This window comes from Pygoscelis adeliae, unplaced genomic scaffold, assembly GCF_000699105.1.
Source record: "Pygoscelis adeliae isolate BGI_AS28 unplaced genomic scaffold, ASM69910v1 Scaffold13, whole genome shotgun sequence".
Classification (NCBI taxonomy): Eukaryota; Metazoa; Chordata; class Aves; order Sphenisciformes; family Spheniscidae; genus Pygoscelis; species Pygoscelis adeliae.
Genome location: NW_008824499.1, coordinates 2,189,699 through 2,208,786, shown reverse-complemented (window position 1 = coordinate 2,208,786; position 19,088 = coordinate 2,189,699). Strand labels below are relative to the sequence as shown.

Below are 19,088 nucleotides of genomic sequence, written 5' to 3'. Positions count from 1 at the left end.
CTTTCTCCAGTGCCTGGGTGAGTGCATTCACCTGAAGGAAACAGCACGGGCTTATCTTGGAGCTTTTATTACTTACTTCTCCTTCAAAGTTGCATTTAATGCTTGTGTCATGTGAATAAGCTGAAATATTGTGTAAGGCATATAACATGCAGGCAGCAGAAATGGTTTTCCAAAGTGCTGTATCTTTATCCCACCTTAATTGATGGTACAGGGATGGGACTGCATCTCCTCAGCGTGACGCTCTGGTGCCACTGCCGTGTGTGGTGTGGAGTCGTACATGACTGGAGACTTGTGGTCTCCAAACTGACTTGAATCGGTGCTACAAAGGCAGCACCAAGTGTTAGACGCAGACCCAGACTTGGAAGTATCAGGTCACCCTGATACCTTGAATTATTTTCCTCTGGTGAGATGAAGCACACTGATGCAGGGAGAAATTCTCAATAATTCAATAGTTCAGAGCTTCAGAAACATGATTTTTTTGGCTAGCTCAACCTAGCAGCTCTCTGCAAAAGGGGTGATGAGAAAACACTTGCCTATGTGTGCCAGGATGCCTGCGTGCCCCTTGGAGTGCTCTGGCCATCGCTCCCTTCCCAAGGTACCGTCTAGCCCGGTGGTGTTCCTGCAGCGAGGGGGAAAAATCAAGGCTGGGTTTTTGGAAATAAGGTGACTCGAGTACTCCCAGAGCAGTGCCTCTCTGTTTTGAGTAAGGTTGTGGGTGTTTATTTGAGGGAAGAGCAGCTCAGCCAAACATCCTGCTTTTAAACTTGACTTTGCAGCAGTCGGAAAGATGCCTGCAGCTATATTTGTGTGCAGCCTCCGACTGCTGCTGTTGCGAGCACTCGTCTCTGGGCACGAATGGGATTTGCAGCGAGGGCTTAGGAATGGGCTCCCATCCTTTTGGGGTTTCTGCTGCATTAAAAGCTGTGATTGCCTTGTCTTTGCACTGGAGAAGTGCTGGCTGTTGCAGCACACGTCCATCAAGACGTCCAACATCAGGCGGGGAGCTGGTTATCTCAGAGGGCTCTGAAAATCCCACCCCTTCCCGAAGGAGGGTGTTTGAGCCTTGAGTTTTGAGACAAAATAAAAGGCAGTGGGAACTGCCAAGTTTTGGGGGGGAGATCTTGGTTTTGGGTCAAAACCGCTGTGTTTTTTTTCCCCTTGTTTCAATCCCAAACACAGCCCTGCCAGAAACTTGGCTCAGCTTCACCAGCAGAATTAGGAATGTATTTATGTTTTGGGGTTTGTAAGGAAACCTGAAACCAGGTGAGTCTGGCCGAGGCCAGGCTCTCGCCGGGGAAGGTGCCTGGGGCTGTGCACCGCTCGCCCCATCCTCTACCACATCGCCCATGCTGTGGAGTGGAACAAGGATGTGCATAAGGGAGGGTGCAAGCAGGACTTATTTTTGTAGATGTCTTTCTTAGCAACAGGGCTAAAAAAGAATTGATGCTCTGCCTTTCACATTGCACACAAGAGGAAACCCTTTTTCTACTCATGCAGAGACCGTTTTGTGGCTGGGATGGGTCTCTGTTCAGCAGCAGCATGAGTTTGACCATCACAGGGTCCTTCAACCTGCAAGAGAAGTTAGTGGCAGCTCTTATTTTTGAAAATTGATTCTGAGATAGGGGATGCATGAATATGAGTTGTAACTTTTCCGTCTCCTGCACACCATAGCATCGTGCTTTTTCAGCCCCTGGTTCCTCTGAATAGTCCATTTAGTCTTATATCGGCCACTTTCATTTTTGCAAAGCTGGAGCATGTGGGCTCTAGATGTAAAAGACCATCGGGATACCTCATTTACCTTCTTCAGGGCATGGAGGTGTGCTTTGTTTTTAGCAATACTGAAAAATACTGAGTTCTGAGGACATCCTTTAGTTATGCAGATGCAGCTAAATGCCACCAATTACAAAGCAATTTTGTGTCTGCAGGTAGAAGGATCCACTAATGTATTTACATCCACAGTCCCATTTCCAGCTTGATTTCATGTCCAGAGTAATGTATGAGGATGACACATTACCCATAAGATTTGAATTGCCTTAGTGAGATGTTGCTTTTATGTGTAATTAAAGAGCTGATAATTTTGGGGCCATTTTGATGCTGTCTGGGTAGCAGTCCTCACACTTAATCTTAGATTAATACAAATGTCCATGTCTGAGCTGTTCTTCTAGATACTTAACTGCAGTCAAAAGGGAGAAGAAGCCACTTGTAGGGCACGATTCATCTTCCCTGGAAGGGAGAAGTCTAAAAGTCAGATGAGTTGTGCCCCAAAAGTGCTTATTTCTCATCATTTGGTGCCGGGGAGTGCAGCCACAAAGGTCTGGGCTTGCTCGCATGGACCCAGGATGCCATGATTTATCCTCATGTCAGCCAAGCCAGCGGAGGGCATTTGTTGGTTGCAAGACAAGTGAAAGAAAAAAAAAATTATTTTTAAAAGAGGGAAGTGTACCATGCTGGCCACTGAAATGAACGGCAAAGTTCTCTGCGACTTCAACCAGCGCTGGACTATCTCCATTGTTTAATAGTGGTTGGGAGCATGATGTCATGGGCAGAAAATAGCGCCTGTTGTTATCAGAGTAAAAGTTTAATTTCTTGTAATCTTTTCCTGGGCTGCCGCCCCTTCCAGCCTTCCCCGCAGGAACCTGCGAGCAGATCTCCAGCCCCTTCCTGATTGTTTTTCCAGCTCCATTACACAACGTGCGTTTGTTTGGTTTTGCAAATTGGTCATGAGCAGTGTCAATAGCTGGAGATACACAGAAAGGGGAATGGACTTTATTTGGGTTTTAGGGCCTTCTAAATGAATAGTGCCAAAATAAATACAGTGTTTTATACTGGGACATGCTAACTAAACAGCCCCGCGAGCTCGTGGGGAGAGGTTTAGTGGAGTACAGCGGGGATGAAACCGTCAGGGAACCCTGACCATTGAGCGGGACTCGGGATTCATGAAGCCTAATGTCCCCTTGGGTCTGGGTTGTTGATTTTTTCTTTAGTGATGGACTTACAAGGAAGTAAGAACATAAGGGCTGGTAACAGCACGCTGGGTGACTTAGCCCAGTTACCTTCTGTCTTTGGAAACCGTATTATGTTTATCAAGCTCTATCTTAAATTCAGATTTCCATTCCTTTGCTACTGCTGTGTTGTCTTGCGATAAAAACCTTTCCAGTGTTTCTACTCTGAATTGACTCACGACAAGTTTATCCCCATTTATTCTGGATCTCTCTCTTACTCGTTCCTTTAAGCTTTGTAGCGTAGGCTGGGAGAGGGCAGGTTAGAGCTTCATTGCATCGCAGGGCTTGAGCGTTGTGCTTCATGGTTGCAAGAGTGGTACCTCCTCAATAAACTTCAGGACTTTAGATGGGCACCACAGTGAATGAGACATCCCAGGTCTGCATGGTCTGAGTATGGCTCCATAGTCACTTCAAAGCTTTCCCAGCATCTCACATCATGGTGGCAGCAGGGCACTTGTTTCTTTGCCGTCACTGTTGTCTGCAAGCATTAAAATAACCTTGGTGAGACGCTATCGCTGGGAAGCAGGGGATGGCCAAAAATGTCTGTGGCTGGACCCTTCCACTGGATGCAGTTGCATCATTAGAAGAAAGAATCGTGCACGAATTTTAAGCTTGTTGGAGCTGTTTCATGGCGCTGATGGCAGAGCCGTACTCTGTGTTTGGATGAGTAAGGCTGACTTCATCACTGACGGCAGACTGGAACGGCCCGAGCATTTCTAAAAAAGACAATTTGAACGCCCAGGCCAATTTCTGCTCTGAGTTACAGCTGTCTAAATACAACCATGGTGAAGTCAGTTGAGTTACTTTGAATTTCTGGTCAATATTTGGAGCAGAACCTGGCTGTCCCCACGTGCAGTGTGGAAGAATTTATTTGTAAGAAAAAGAGGAAAATATGATGGTGGTTGGAGAATAAGTGTGGGTCGGAGAATGAGAGTTGGGCTACCTTGCTCATCATGAATTTTTACTCTCCTGCAAGAACGTTCCCTTCAGAAAACAGGTTACCTCAAATAGCCATGGTCGCTTGCTGAAGGCACTGGGTTATGACAATAAATAAAAGTGAACAACGCTTCTAGACATGCAAAGGATGTGAAAATGTTTAAATGATTTAGTATGAGAAAACTTTATTTAAACATTTAATCGAAGAGTGCACTTTCATCTTTAAAGCATTGGTGTTTGAACTCCCATACAAGTTTTTTCCGGACTTTCTTTGCACTTCATCATATACAACAGAAAGCTTGTGCTTTGCAAAGTGAATAAAACTCCAGTTCCCTGTTTCCATTTGTTGTTGTCGTTGCCTCAAACACACCTAAATTATAGTAAAGAAACCATTCCGGGGAAAAATGGCTAAACATGTTATTTCCTGCGTTAGATAGGAAGATCTGCATTTATTTTGAAGAATTCGAGCTGGGAAACACCATGTCCAAGTAAATCTCATAAAGCTGCGCGGCTTTCCATATGGCAACCACCCTGAATACAGATGTGTCAGTCAGCACAACATCTTTTTTTTCTAATGCAAGGGAATACTCACTTCTGAGAAGTGTATCTCCCCAAACAGCACCCACGAGAGCAGCTGCAGTGGATGGTTGGCGCTGGTTTGGTTGCAGACACCTGTACCGGTGAGGGATGCAGAAGTTGGCTGTAACGAATTACGCTTTGTTTCAAACCTGCCACATGGCATTTGAAAAAAAAAATCATGTAATTCTTGAAATGAATGCCTATTAGCGGATGATTTTGGACTTACATACTTCTTGCCTGTATGGCATTAAATCTGGTGCTGCATTTCAAAGAGAAAAATCTCAGGACTTCTATCCATAATGCTGTCCACTACGCAGTAACCATAAATAGATTTTTTTAGAAACGGTGACACTGGAGTTACACTTACTGCAATGACTCGTTGCACATAACCATGCTCTGTTATGGGGTGAATGAAGGGGATCAGCTTAATAATTATCTCCGTAAGATTGTGACCTTAGGGCCCTTTGGGTCCAGCATTAGCATTGGAAATGTCCCTGTTTGTGTTCTTAAAACTGTCTAAGCGTGCCCCGCTGCGATGGCCTGCCTCCTCGGATGGGAAGATTTATGCTTCCTAAGTACATTGTAAAAATTTTATAAAGTAGCTTAAATATTTACACAATAAGCATTTAAGGAAACAGTTATGTCTCTAAAGGAGCTGCTGATCCTTTAGGTCCATCAGACCATGGACATGTTTTTTTTTTTAAACTGTCTGACCTCCAGGAATTTCTTTTTTTCACCTAACTGTTTTTAAGCAGACAAACAAATGGAAACTCATACACAGGAACCTATAAATAATGTTAATGACCTGGCTTGTATCCTCAAAAGCCAGGAAATTTAGGAACATGACGGCAAGCTGGGCCTTAGCTCACCGAAGGGTGGAAAGTGTAGCTGGGAGGAGATGGTGGCAATGACAGCACAAGTCCTGGGGGTGACACATGTGTGTCCCCAAACAGGGAGGCACGACGGCCACAGCTGCCCAGCCCTGACAGGAGGCGCCTTGCTGGAGGTGCCTCAATTGTACACGCAAGATCTCGTCTCTGTGCAGGGTTTGTTTTCTGTCTTGTGGCCTTGGGGGCTCCTGTCACGAGGTTTGGGGGTTCAGGTAGTGCCGACATCGTGCTTTGTAGGTGGCTGGTTTGACACGGGTGCTTTTTCTGACACGCAGGGCATCCAAGACACAGGCAGGCGTTGCATGGTGGTTTTCATGGATGCATGAGCATCTCCAGCACTTTAACCCTGCCCTTGCAATTACTCTGATTATCCAGTCCTGCACCCCTACAGCATCTAGCTCGCTGCTGGGTGCTGCGATGACTTGTGCCACGCGCTGGACATGACTTGGAGTGAGCTTTGGCAGCAGGCAGGGGTTTGCTTGCTCTGCCTTGCACTTGCCCCAGGACGAGCGCCTTTCTTCTGCTCCCAAATTCAATTTTGCAACGCTCCAGCGATGCTGTATCTTTAGCGTGCCTACGAGGTGCCTGTGCAGCTTCTGTTTCTTGCTTCCTCCTCCATGACTGCCTGTTGTTCAGCCTCAGGAGTTGCTGAATCCTGTAGTAAGGCGGTGGCTTTGCAGCCGCTGGCGGCGATAAGCCAGACAGCCTTTGCCTTCATGGACGTGTTAAGGAAGATGTGAGGGTCCGGCCAGCGGTCCTTCACTTGGTCTGCATCGAAGAGAGTGGCCCAAAGCCCTCGGGGCAGCTGTTCCCTTTCGTTCAGGACCGGCACGGGATGGATGCCCCCTTGGATGGCAACAGGTGACAACCTCGCTGAGCTGGCTCGCACAGGGTGGGTGCTGCCTGCTCTCCTCCCCGTTGGCACCCACCGCCCCTTTCTTTGCGCTTCCTGAGATGCACAGGGTGGTTTTTCTTTTTGTCCTCCCACTCGCACGGCAAACGGATGTTTAGATCAGAAAGGAAATAGGATCGCTGTTTTCTCAGCTCCGCATGCAGCAAACAGCCCTTCAAAATAACTCGGGTGTCATAAGTGCCAGGAAAAATAGCAAAGCCAAAACGTTGTAAGCAAATAATCGGTCTTTCTGTTAAAGGTTTCCTTTTCAGCTCTGAGTTTGCATATTGGACTGGTTGTTTTTAGGTTTTGTTTTGAGGTTTTGCAATTATTTTCAAAGCAAACAGATTCAGTATGTGCCTGACGAGAGATTTTACTGATCCCAGAGTGCTCCTTCCAGGTGATTTCCCTGGGACAGCAGAGCTTTTGGGTGGGAAATTGTAATTGCTGTAATTCGGGAGCTAATATTTGGACCCCAAGTGCCCAGTGCTGGGTGTTACCCTGGAGGAGGCGGCCCCGGAGGACAGTGCCCTCCGGGGAGTGCCCACAGTGGGAGCCCACCCAGCCGGGCAGCGCCTGTCCCTGTCCCCTGTGGGGACGGCTCCTGCAGAGGCTTTTGGCTGGCACTGTGGGAAGAGCACAGCCTCCCCGTGCAGCCCAGCCCAGCCTGAGTCACCCCCAGCAGGAAAGGCGCTCGGCAGGTTGGGAGAAAAGCGGGGTGGAAGGCCGGGCGATCCCCTGCCGGCTCCCTGCCTGCCCCAAGCGATGCTGGGGGCGGCCGCACCTCCAGGCTGAGGTTAGCCCTGGAGCTCTGGGGCTTGGGGTGGCATTGCACCCTGAGTTTGTGCACATGGTGCCACGACCACCCTAAAATGCCAGTCCCAAAGGAAACCCCGAAAGCATCTCCCTGTGGTGAGTACCGCCACCCTGCTCAGTAGCAGGATGTGTCTTTTCCCTTTAGGGACTTCTTTGGGATATCCAAGCCAGGAGCCCAATTGCTGCCACCGGGACCCCCCACGGCACCCAGACCTGATGGGCACCCATGCAGGACCACGCCGCCTGCACGGGATGGGGTAGGTGCCACCAGCCCTTGCCCAGGCGCCAGCCCCTGGCTTGCTCCCGGTCTTGTGCAGGGGAGCAGGATGTGTTTAAAATGTAGAAAGTGATGAAGTGTCGCCCTGACTGAGCTGTTTCCCAGACCCGCAGCCATCTAATCCCAGCTTTCAGCTGCTCGGTCACCAGGCAAAGGGCTCGCTCGATGTCAGCTTGGAACCGCGGGCTGCAGACCCATGGGGGTGTACCCAAGCCCGCTTGGCTCAAAGGGCTCCACAGACATTGTCACCCATCACCCCCCCACTGCTGCGCAGGTGTCCGGGTGCTCCCGTGGTAGAAAATCCTGGATTTTGCAGGTTCGGTGGGTTCAATACAGATGATGCAGGGCCAGGAGCAGGTCCCACACCCTCTTCATCTCCATGGGGAAGAGCTCATTAGCGTAATGACTGCAGACACTGTGGTGCACTGGGGTGGGGAACAGGGGGAACAGGTACTTTTTTTTAGACTTTATTTTATTTTTTCGTTTGGAAATGCAGCCTCTCGCAGTCATGCTGTCACAGTTAAAATAAGTTTTAAATTACAGGGCTGGCTGTGGCTTATTCCCTTTCTTTCAGAATTTTTGCCAACTTGCAATTTACTTAATGAAATCCTGCTATTTCGTTTAACAGGGATATTTTTTGCAGATGTTGATTTAACCCAGCTTTATAAAATATGTGAACTGTGCAGTTTCTTTCCTATTTTTAACAATTTAAGGATTCTAGTGCAGGAACTTGACAGCTTATAACGTCGATAGCATTGGTTTGTTTGTACTGTGCGAATACGGGGTTGAATGATGAGGCTTCCACATCATCCACAGCCCCATCAGAAATAGTCAGAAATGTTGCAATAATGAGCAGAAATTGTCCAAAGTGGGAACTGTGTTGCTCATTGGAGCTTTGTGAATGTATTTCTGCAAAATACCTGACCCTGGTTTTACACTCAGTTATTCTTTGGGGTTCTTTGCATCCATGTGGATATTTTTTATATATATGTGACCTATAGGAGAATGGAGAAGAGAAAAGAGTCTCTTTTAGGCTGCTGACAGGCTGCCTTTTTAATGTATAATACCAGGCGTATTTCCCCCCAGTATGCCTTGCTTTATTTTTTAAAATCAATTTCCCTTGAGGGGAGGGGAAGAATTTGACGTTTCTCTTCTAGCGCTCAGCTGTGTTCAGGGTGTGCAGTCTCGAACTTGTTAGCCATAACGAAGCGTTCACATGCTTCGTTAATCTCCCTGTCCTTGATTTACAAAGAGCCCAACCTGCTCTCCTTCCCATTTTCCTCTCGATGGGAAAGTCGTTTACTTTGGTACTTAATTTGCAGAGTTTATAACTGCAGCCTGTGCATTCCCCCCCGAAACGTCTCGTGGAGGAGTTGCAACCATGAACCCTGTATAGGCCTGTCCTGAAAAGGTTATTTTTAGCTTTAAATTTCAACTGCCCTGTAAGAAAGATGAGAGCTTGTCCAAGAAAGGTGGGAGGGTTTTTGATCTGAACGAAGACCCTTCTGGAGCTCCGCTCATACACCCACAAATTATTTTAGCTGGGTTGTATTGAATGGTTACTGGAAATCAGGAGACCCGGAGCTAATGCTGGCAGCATCTCTGCTGTGCGTCTCTGGCTGTGTCCGTGCTATAACTCATTAATCCTTTTCTCTTTGAACATCCCGAGTGAAGCTGGAGTATTGGGGTGTCTGGGATTTGTATTAGTGCAGCAGGACAGGATGTATCCCATGGAGTTGTGTGTGTATTTTGGTATTTTCCTATTTTTTTTTCCTTTTTTATAAGAAACTGTGGTTTCTAGAAATGAAAACAAGTCCTTCTTGGCCAGGGAGGGTAATTAGCATGAGTCACCTCCACTGTCCATGTGCAAATACAGGGTTAGGAATTTTGTCATCTGGGAGATGATTGTGAAGATGCTTTCAGGGACTTTTGGAGGCCACACGTAGCTCCCTCACTGGGCTGCAGCGATGCCTGCGGATGTTGTGGATTTCATGCAAATACATTGGTTTTCATCCCCCATCCCCTGCTTATCCGTTGCACAAATTTTCTTGCTGTTTATCTAAACTTAAACAGACTTAAACGCCATTCCAGGGAGTATAAAAACAACACGAGGTATGTTTGGTCTTTGGGGGTGATCTTATCCCAGGCTAGGAGAAATGCATGCCCTGTGCCGCATCTGCTCTTCTGGGTTGCTGATTTTTTGACTTTACAGAAAAAGGGCCAGGAGACCCCTCCCGGTGCATCTACCATGGCACACAAATGGCACAAGGGTTATTACCCACCATGTTCACGGTGGTGTAGGTCGTCCTGCAAAGCAGAAACTGCCAGCGCAGCATCCTTGCTGTTTCGACTGTGAATGTGAGTGACCAACTACGGGGCTTAAATCCTGAGGTGCTTAAGTCATTGTTTAGTCTTTCCTGTAAGTGGGAGTAAGAGCCCATGGATGCTGGCCACAAGCAGTTGTCAGCGGAGCGAGCTGCTTGCTTGGAGTAAGGGCTGGAATAGACCCAGAAAATGTTTACACATAAATACATGAACTACCTATCGGAAATTCTGGCGTGTGTGGGTGCACACGCATGCACGCATCCCTCTGCACGTTCCTCACGGCCCATCTGCGGCCGTGCAGACATGCATGCATGTGCGAGCCAGCGGGCAGGAGCCCTCCCTATGCTCCCCACCAGCGCCACAGGACCAGGGACCTGCCTCTGTCTCGCTGGCTGCCCATCGCTGGGCTCTTCCCATGGCTGCTCATACCACATACGGACTCCATCCCCATTGCTTTTAATTCCTCCTCAACAGATATGAGCCCCAGGACCTCCCCATACACATTTACCCTTTTAGCGTGACCAAATTGGCTTGCACACCAGGGGGATTGTTTCCTTCCAAAGGCCACGCTGGCACCCAGAATCCTTTAATTCCCTGTAAAACTTGGGCAAATCCGCCACGAGAGAGGACTTGAAGCAACCACAGGCAGTGTGACATGTGGTGGTGACCATGGAGCTGTGGCTCCCCGTCTTGCAGGGCTTGCTCAGACAGTGAGTCTCGGGGAGAGCTTTATCGGGAGAAGGATCTTGGGCTTTGGCCAGCGAGAACAAAGCCTGAATTTCTATTTCACTCTCAGCCCCTGTCTGCTTCCCATATATGTGAGGGCACTGATACCATGCTGGAAAAAAAAGCCTTTTTTAAGGATGCTGGGGGAGAATTGTCAGGCAAGGGGAGACATCATCTGGAGCCCTTTTTGGGGAGCAGAGAATGGGTTGGGATGGGGGACCCACAGCCAGTCTGGGTACTGGCGGGGGTTTGGGATGAAAGCCCAAGATTTTTGTTCTCCCAGGGATCCCAGACTGGGGTCTCGCGGCTGCCCGGAGCCAGGCTCTGCACCCAGCTGGCCAGGGAGGAGCAAAGCAGCTCGTTCCCAGCCCATATGGAGAAAAACATTTGATGGGCTCCTGCTCGTGGCCCCTGGGGAGCCTCCCCAGCCCGGCACTCCTCCATCGTAGCTTGTTTTCCAGGTTGGTGATAGTTTCCTAAAGCTTTCGCAGTCCTTGATATTTGCGGTGGTATTGGCATCAAGCCGACAGACATCTGTCTCCAGCGCCTCGGTCTTCTCTTGAGGATGCTGCTTGTGGCTGCGCGGCGTCCTCGCTTCAGAGAAATCAGGGTGGCCTTGGGTTTTTTCAGTCCGCTCACTGCTTCTCACGTCGTCTGCCTCCGCTCCGAAACCCCGCGGCTGGTTCTCAGTCGTAAATCCGATAGAGGTGCGATAGCGAGGCAAGGCTAGCTTCGTTCTCACCCTGGAGGGAATGGCTCAGGCTGGAGCACAATTGCAGACTCTCAAAATATATCTGATGGTGACATTTTATTTGGTTTTGCTTTGATTTTCCACCCAGGGAAGCATCTCCGCTCATTTTCTGGTTGGTAAAAATAGAAAAATGCAGCAAAGCTACTGCAGTCGCAGCCTGCTTCGTTTCCTGTGTCCTGTGCAAGCACTTGAGCCCAAAGTTTCCAGCTTTGCTGGCATTTTTGGGGAGCAGGTTTTGCATGACCAGCCTGGGAAGGAGGCCTTATGTGGGGGAACAGCTGAGTATTCACCTTCTGGAAATGGCACATTTTGGGTGTTACCGGAGGGAGCTGAACTGTAATTCAGGGTTGGGACTGTGCCGAGAGCGGTATGAGTAGGTGACGGTGTGCTGCCTGGCTGTGTGGCCTTTGCAGGACAGCCCTCTTTGTTTGGAGGAGCTCAATGCCCTCATATGGTCTAACAACTGGAGGAGAAAAAGGCGTTTTTTTTTTTTAATCTGCTGCTTTTCTCCAGAGAAGGTGTTCTGCAGTGGCTGGAGGGATGTGTCTTGTGCTGGGTTAGTGGTCCTGCTGCCGCCGGGGATGCTCCGATGCTCTTAGCGAGCGTGGCAGCGCAGGGAGTGGGGAGGCTCGAGCATCTTCAGAGGCATCTCTGCAGCCGCCTTGGCAGCATTCTCGCCAGCTCAGCATCTGGCTTCCCAAAACAGCTCCGTCACCTCAGTGCCCCCTCCACCCCAGCAGAAACCCCTTCATTTAATGCTGGTGTGAACCAGACAGGGCTTTGGTTCAGTTAGAGCCCGAGCCTCACACCTCTGGATCATCAGCCTCCGGTGAGGTGATTGCCAGGCTCAGCCGCGAGCTGAGTCCGGCACCTGACGTGTTCTGTCTGAGAGGCACGATGGAGGCAGAAAGTGGTGTTATTCCTGTTTCTCTTCAGAGGGACGTACTAATTAGTTTCTGCTTTTAAAATGCTTTGAAGCGCTCAGCCGAAACTCCTTTATGAGCAAAAGCTATTATTACTTATTTATACCATTTTCCAGAGTCTCTCCTCCACTGCAGGATGTTCCGATTTGCCGCAGCTCTGGTCACTGAGCAAATTATTTCCCTCCCCGAGGGCATCAGTCGCGATGTCTAAGAGCACCCAAAATTGCTTTGCAAAGCCAAAACGGCTTCGAAAGGGAGAAGAGAGCTCAGGAGGTGCTGCAGGATTTGGCCGGCCCAACTTCTGCCCACCAGCCCAGCCCAAGTCGGATGCGGTTGGTGTAGCCGGGATTGCAGCAGGCGGCCCTCGGATTAATTAATAGCGAGGGCTGGCGTGGCGCCAGGCGGGAGCGGCGCGGGGAAGGGAGTGTTGGACGTTGTGGCGGCGGCTAAAAGGGAAATCTGCCATCGGGTGATTTATGGGGTGATTTCTCCTGGGTTCTTGGCGTTTTTCAGGCTCTGGGAATAAAAAAAAGGGGGATTGCGTACACAGTTGTTTGGAGGAGCTGAAAACGTGTGAGTTCTCAACCTAAAAATGAAAAAAGGGGATTTTTTTCCCCATTTTTTTGTCCCAGCATCCCCCACCCTCGCAGTCCTGCCCTGCAGAGGGCACTTGGGGAATGAGGCTTCCCCCCACCTTGGTGTGCAGTTGGTGCCTTGCCCAGCTGGCAGCGGGAGGCAGAGAAAAAAGCCAACCCCAACTAGACGATGCTCGGAAGATTTTCAGCAAACCTCCCAATTTTACAGAAAAATCAGTTATTAGTGGAGACCTTCTCCCTGCCCTGTCCCCCATGTCTTTCACCAGCTTGTTTCTGTCCCCATTTTTTTGGCTGGTTGGGGCGCGGGGTGGGGGCACCCACGGCTGGGCAGTGGGGATGCTGCGGGTGCTCACAGAGGTGCCAAGCACAACCCCAGGATTTTGCTGGGCTTGGGCTTACCCAGCACTGCTTTCCAACAGTGGAGAAGTCTCAGCCAAATTCTGGCTGATGACAGGTCTGGTGCTTTCATAATTGGCAGCCAACGTAGGTGATTATGTTTTGGGCTCCTTTTGAAGATGTATTTACATTGTTGTGTTAACTTTTACATGCCAGGTATAAAGCAGTTACATGCACAGCCCAGGAACATAAAAGCGATGAATGTACCTGCAAAAGCTGTGAGCAAGGGAAGCTGAGATTATATGGAGTCTGTTTGACTAAAAAAAAAAAATCACCTAAATCTCTGAAAACATTGGCCTTTAGAAGTAACGCATAAAAATGTCAGGGAAAAATGTCTGAGTTGGGCTTTTCCAGTTTTCTTACTTTCTAGGACTTTTCACCCTTGGCTGAAAAGACCTTTGTAAACCATGCAGGGGAGCTGGGAAAAAACCTGCTAAAACACCTTAAAATCATGTTCTGGACTGCATATTTAATGGCCAGAGAAGGTACATTAGAAACAAACTCCTTGAATTTATCTTGAAAATAAGCTAGCTGATGATGGCTTACAAATTTCCGGGCAGAACTAAACATGGCATGTGTTTTTCTTTGAAGGATATAAAAAAATTAGCATGAGCTGATGATTTTGCAGAGTGGTTTCTTTTATGCAGAGAAAATTGTTTTCATCCTAATTCTTGGCGTTGGCTCCTGTCCTGTGTTGCTTTTGTTTCTTGGGCTGCCATGGAAATGTCCCCCTTTCCCCCCAGGCCTCTCCACGCGCCTCTTCCACTGGCTCTGTTGCCCGTCAGACCCTTTTTTGAACTAATTTAATTAATTAACCCAGTGCAAGTGTTCTTCCGAGTTAATCATCTGCTGGGTTAACGAATTAAATCGGCTCATGGAAGGAGGCTGGGGAGCACCAGAACTCTGCTCCAAGGTAAAGGCTGGAGGTGAAGGAAGAGGAGGAGGAGGAGGAGGAAGGTGCCTCCTTCATGGTGGCTACAGTTGCAGCAAGGGCTCTTTTTGGCTATCTGTGGTGCTTTCTTTGGTGTTGGCTTTTGCTGGATGAGTGAGCTGAACTGGTCTCTGTGGCTGCACAACAGCCACGTCCAACATGAGGAACATGCCAGGAACCGTGCTGGGGTTGGAGGAGTTGGGACCCTTTTGAGCCACAACAATGGTGACACACCGTTGAAATCACACTCTTATTTTATAATTGAGGTATGAGCTGAGCTGAATCTTTACATTTCTCTCAGCAGAGCAAACCAGCAGCCTGGAGAGAGTTTGATGCTCTGCAGCATGGGGAAGGTCTAGATTGCTGTCCCTATGGCTGAGCTCTGTCATCAGCTGGGGAGCTAGTGACAGCTTTTCAGGGCCTCTGTGAATCAGGGAGCAAGTTTGTCTTGGTCAAAGCTGGGACATTAAAGGATCCTCAGTGGATTCTGGGCCTTAAGGAAAAGGTCCAGGAAGAAGCCTAGGGTGCTCCAACCTCCTGCTGGCACCCAGCTGCCAATGTTGGGATGTTGCCTTAAATACATGTGGTGGAGCCAACACTGGAGCATTCCCATCAGCTGACAAAGTGGCTGCTGACCAAGACGTGGCTCACCAATGGCTGCAGCTCCTCCCAGGTTGAGAAGGTGCCTTCAAAGTCCTACCCCACTGCTCCCAATGAGGATGGACAGATGGTGGCTGGTTTGTGGCCCTGTGTCCCAGGGTATCTGCATGGGGGAGCCCCGTGCCGGGGGCAACGCTCAGCTTCTCCCCCCTCCCCAAACGGGCAGGGTCTCCTGCCGGGGGTAGATGCCGTGGTGCTGGTTGCAGCGCGGGGGCTCTCAGGGGGCCACTGTGATGCATTCCAGCTGAAGCTTGTAAGGCAGAGGTATTTTAAGTATATCGGCTTAACAAAAATGGTTGTGAGCTTTGCTGGGGCAGATTGACAATTAATTTTTCTTTTTTTTTGCAGGGCCATAAAAATTCCATTTCTGCTGTGGAAAGTTTTAACCCCTTCCTTGCCCTGGAGCTTGTTTCTAAGGGTATTAGTGAGGGATTATTTTAACTGATGGCTCCCTGGTGAACTCTTAAAAGATTTTTGGGAAATGTGCGTGTTCTTTGTGCCGGGCTTTTTATCTGGACCTTGTTCACAGTGACCCATGTATGACTATAACAGTATGGACCAGGACACCATCCTGCTTCCATGCTCCTGCGTGTTGGGTTGTATAAGCATGTGTCTACTACGGCAGAGGGGAGAAAAAAGACTGGGAATATATCTTAGGGACTTCAAAGAATAAAACTGAAGAAAGACCTTGGCCATTGAGAAAGGTTGTAACTGAACTCCGTGGCCAGAGGAGTGTTAGGCTGCCCCGAGACTCAGGAGTATGGGAGGGTGGGACATGAAAATGGGGTGTGGGCTGAGTTGTGGGGACACTTTTGAATATCCCACTTCATCTCTTCAGGTGCCCAGATGTGCATTCGAGTCCCCGTCATGTTTGGAGCATGCAGTGATTTTTTTCTTTACATGTATGGTCTTCCCTGTGGGTGCCTCTTAAATGTGTTTTGAAAAACCCATGAGCGTGGTTTGGGGCTAGGTGGGGAAGGGGCGGCTGGCATCACCCATTCCTCACGGCGGGCTCTGCTTGGAAAAACAACATGGCGCCACTTGTGACTGCTTCCTCAGGAGTCCGTGCAAAAACGGGAATATTCCTCAAAGCACCACAGCAAACTTCCCTTCTCACCCCCGTTTCCTTGCACAGCAAGATCTTACTTGCAGCCATATATCGTGGGGGGCTTTTGACCTGCTGAGAAGAGGTTTTGTGGCTTCGGGAGAGCCGAAGCATGAATCAGAGATATTCTAATTGTGCGTTTTGTCATCTGCCCATGTTTTCCATCCTGTTTTTAAGTGCAACATCAAGCAGTGGGACTGTGCAGCATTTTGTTTTGGAAAAAAGCGTCTTTCTTTTTCTGTTTTAATGCACTGCTTTGAACTTTACTGACATAAAGCACTGTCAAATCATAAATAATCTAAAACCTCAAGTTATTTTCTTTACCTCCACACTCTGCAGGGAGCGAAAGCAGCAGTGCTGCTAACACCATGAGGATTTACAGTATTTGCTCTTTGCATTTATTCCCGTACCCATATTCCTTCTGCCTGAGCCGTGCAAGACTCTTTTCCCGTTAAGTTCTGGTTTTGATTCTCTGTCTTGCTTCCTATCTTGTTTTTTTATCTTAAATTGTTTGAATTTCCTTTTGGATGTGTCTGCTGCGAGGCAGTGCTGCAGCGGAGGAAACGGCGACTCGGAGGAACGAGTAAACAAGAGACAGAGTTTCAGCCCGTCCATCTGATCGATAAAGGTGGCTTTGATGGAAGAGATAGCCCTGACGCCAGCCTAAATGTAGCTGTTAGAAGTTGTAGCTGCCTACAATGATAGTTGTTAAAAATGCGGCGTATACCATCGAGGGAGGCACTGCAAGACTAAAATATTTTTCTTTCTTCAAAAAGAAAGCTAACAAGCCTGCCTCTGTTTCAGCAGAAAGGGAAAAAAAGGGGAAAAAAAAAGTGGATTTTCTTGTCTGTGCATAAAGGGCAGTGTGGAAAAAGAGGAGGGAAAAATGGAATATTTATTTAAAAGGCAGAGGACATGCTTTTCTGCCGGCTGCCCCTGCTGTCTGCTGAGTGGTAGTGGCTAATAGCTGGAGGCGAAACTAATACTTGGCAGGGGATAAGACACAGCGCAGGCCCCCTTGTATTAGGGGCTTGCTAAAGTGCTTGCTTTATGTCAGGGCTGCGAGATGAGTTCATCTTTTCAGGATTTGGTTGAGTGCGCTGGGAGATAAAAGAAGGCAAAGGAACCCGCCGCGACACAGGGAGTGGGGCAGCCGGCAAGGGTGGCGATGGATGGGGCTGGGGGAGAAGAGGGACCCTGCCGAAAGCTTTCCGGAGGCAGAGGCTTTTCAGATGAGCCTTTTAACCGTCTCCTTTCGGGGTGTTTTATTTGCCTGCGGGCCACGGGCAGGTTGCTTTTGCAGCTGGTGCATGGCTTTTAAAGCCTTTCTTCACCCCTGGCCAGGAAGAGTGGGGTGGAAAGGAAACTTTTAGCTGCTTGATGTGCGATTACCTAAAACTCACGTCCTCACCTGTTTGAAGGAGCACAGGACATTTCCAGGAGTGCTTTGAGCTGGCAGAGCTGTCACTGCCAGGCAGGAGCTGTGACAGGGTGACAGAGATCGGAAGCACATTGGCAGGGGGTGGGTTCACCCCCTGAGATGGATAGATGGACTGAAGCTTGTGCCATAAATGGCATGGAAGTGATTTTAATAAGGCCATTTTAGATGCATCAAAGCACAAGGTGTGAAAAAACCTTCCCGTTTTCAGCATGTGTGTAGATTGGTGACTTTACCAAAATATTTGCTGGTTCCTGGAAAGCGGAGATGGCACCAGGGATGGTGGCACTTGCAGCACGATGTTCTTGTAGAATATACACTGGTTTCCTCCTGCTTTGCTTTCCCCCACTAGTGTTAATTTGCAATAAGCCATGGGAAACACCTATTTAAATGTTTATTGCTGACTATTCCCCTAATTAATTCAACTGATGGGGGAACTTGAGTTTTGAAGTTGTCCCATTCTTAGTCTGTAAGGGAAATTTGGGGGCTGAGTGCTAGTTTCTAAAAAATGTGATTACAAAACCAACTTAGCTAATGGAACAAAACCAACTTAGCTAATGGGCATGCAGGGCTTTGTGGAGGTTGGGAGGTTAAACAGATGCAGAGCTCGGTAATTGCTACCAGCCTCCAGGCCTGGCAGATGAAAAGCTCTGAGCTTGTCTGTAGCCCCCCAGCATCACTCAGGTAGGACAACAGCAAAATTTAGCATTTGAGAAGAGTTTTGGAAAGGCACTGTGGGCATGTCAACTGTATGATGTCCCAGGGGAAACATGACTGGAAACTGGATGCTGTGGAAGATGTACCTGCAGGTGAAGCTCAATTGCTCAGTACCTCTTCTTTCTGCTGTCGTGACATTTTCATCATTTATGAACTACATCTTGTTTCACCTCTTAAAATACGGCATTATTTGCCATAGTGCATTTTTAAGAGCAAAATGTGCTGACAGTCTGCGTGGTGGTAGACCAAGGGATGTTATCAGAGAAGGTCAAAACGATTTTCGTCCATGCCAAGTTGTTTATTTCAGGGGTTTGTACAGATTTAGCTGAGGATGGTCTTGCTTCAGTAACGTTCAATTAGATAAGATTGTTTGGGTCAGATTTGTGTTAATGCCATAAACTTGGTTAACATCATTTTTGCAACTGCTGCAGAAATGCTGCAAAGAGGTTCTGAAACTTTTTATCGCCAATTTCATCAAAGTGTCTGTTCTTGGTGGAGATCTTAGTGCATCATGTTGGCACTAGGCAGCTGGGGGGGGTTCTAACCCAGAATTACATTTGAATCTTCTCTTCCTTCCCTAAAACTTCATGTTTGCGTGGCTGGTGCTTTGCAAGGCATCATGGGATACTTCAGGAAGAGTCAAGTCCAGTCATCAGTATTTAATGATGTGCTTGGGTACAACATATCCGTCATGCACTTGCCGATGATGTCGTTACCCTTTCGGAGCAAGTTGGGTTGTTCGTTTAACTCCTGGCGATCCAGATGCAGGGGGGTCATTTGAGATGGCCAAGGAAATACAGTTACTGGCCAAAGAGTAAGAATGGGGAAAAACCTTTGGTTTTGCTCATTTTTGTCATTAGCAGAGTGCAGCATTAGGATGAGCTTATTACAGAGTGACTCTTGGGTGGTTTCCACTGAGAATGGCTCAGAAGCACAGAGACACAAAGATCCATCGGTGCCACTGGGACGTGGTGGAGTGTCCCAGTCCGCCACAAGGGCTGTGGCTGGGGGACAGGACCTGGTCCTTGGGAGAAAGAAACCCAAGTTCGCCTCACCCGGCTCCAGGATGCTGCCATTGCTCTGACCAAAGGTCTTCACCCATTTCCCTGCTGTGCAGAGCCACTAACT

At 48.5% G+C, this 19,088-nt stretch overlaps 1 protein-coding gene across 1 annotated transcript in view; it reads left to right on the top strand.

Annotated features, from left to right (window-relative positions):
* Window positions 1-19,088, top strand: part of SMAD6 (SMAD family member 6) — a 49,200-nt gene that overhangs the window by 27,641 nt on the left and 2,471 nt on the right. The gene's annotated exons all lie outside the window — the stretch shown is intronic.